Genomic DNA, 777 nt, shown 5'->3' on the forward strand with positions numbered 1-777 from the left:
ATAATAATAATAATAATAATAATAACAATTTAGGATCTTTCTGGGCAACATGGAAGTCAAATGCAACTCTGAGGTGATAAAAATTACTTGTGCGGGGGTTTGGCTCACAAGCTGCCCCTGGCTCCAGCTGCCACTCTGTGCCACTGCTTTTTTCCCTGGCATCTTGAGGAAACCCAACGTGCGTGCAGCCCGATATCCTGGAACGAGCGGTGGAAAACAATTGCTGGAAAAACAACCACCGCCGCGCTCATTTTAACGGGTTATTGACTCCAAACCTCAGAGCCGGGGGTTGGGGGGTGGGGGGGGGCACCCGCTGCGGTCTCCGACCTTTTACACTTCGAGCAGCCGCGCCTTCGAACAGTGACATGGCGGGCAGGGAGAAGCAGGGTGGTGGCACGGCTCCCCCTCAGCAGCCTCGGCAGGACGCGGGGAGCCCAACCCCGACCCCGATCCCGACCCCGACCCCGATCCCGATCCCCAGCCCCGCTCCCGCCCCGCCGCCTCAGGCGCCACCGCGGCCCCTCACAACGCCCTCAAGCGCTCGCGCGCCTTCCCGCGCGGCCACCGCGCACGCGCGCTGGGCTGCGGGCGCGGCCACGTTCCAACCTCTCCCTCCCTCCCTCGCTCCCTCCCTCCTCCTGGATCGGGAATATCCGGGATACCGGCCCGGGAAAGCGCCGGCACTGCGCAGGCGCGGCGGCGCCAGGCCGCGGGAAGGCGGAGGAAGGTGGGGGGGGGGGGGGCGGGAAGGAGGAGCGGGAAGCGGGGGGGGGGGGG

The sequence above is a fragment of the Corapipo altera genome, unplaced genomic scaffold (assembly GCF_003945725.1).
Source record: "Corapipo altera isolate COAL_440 unplaced genomic scaffold, ASM394572v1 255, whole genome shotgun sequence".
NCBI classification, from domain to species: Eukaryota; Metazoa; Chordata; class Aves; order Passeriformes; family Pipridae; genus Corapipo; species Corapipo altera.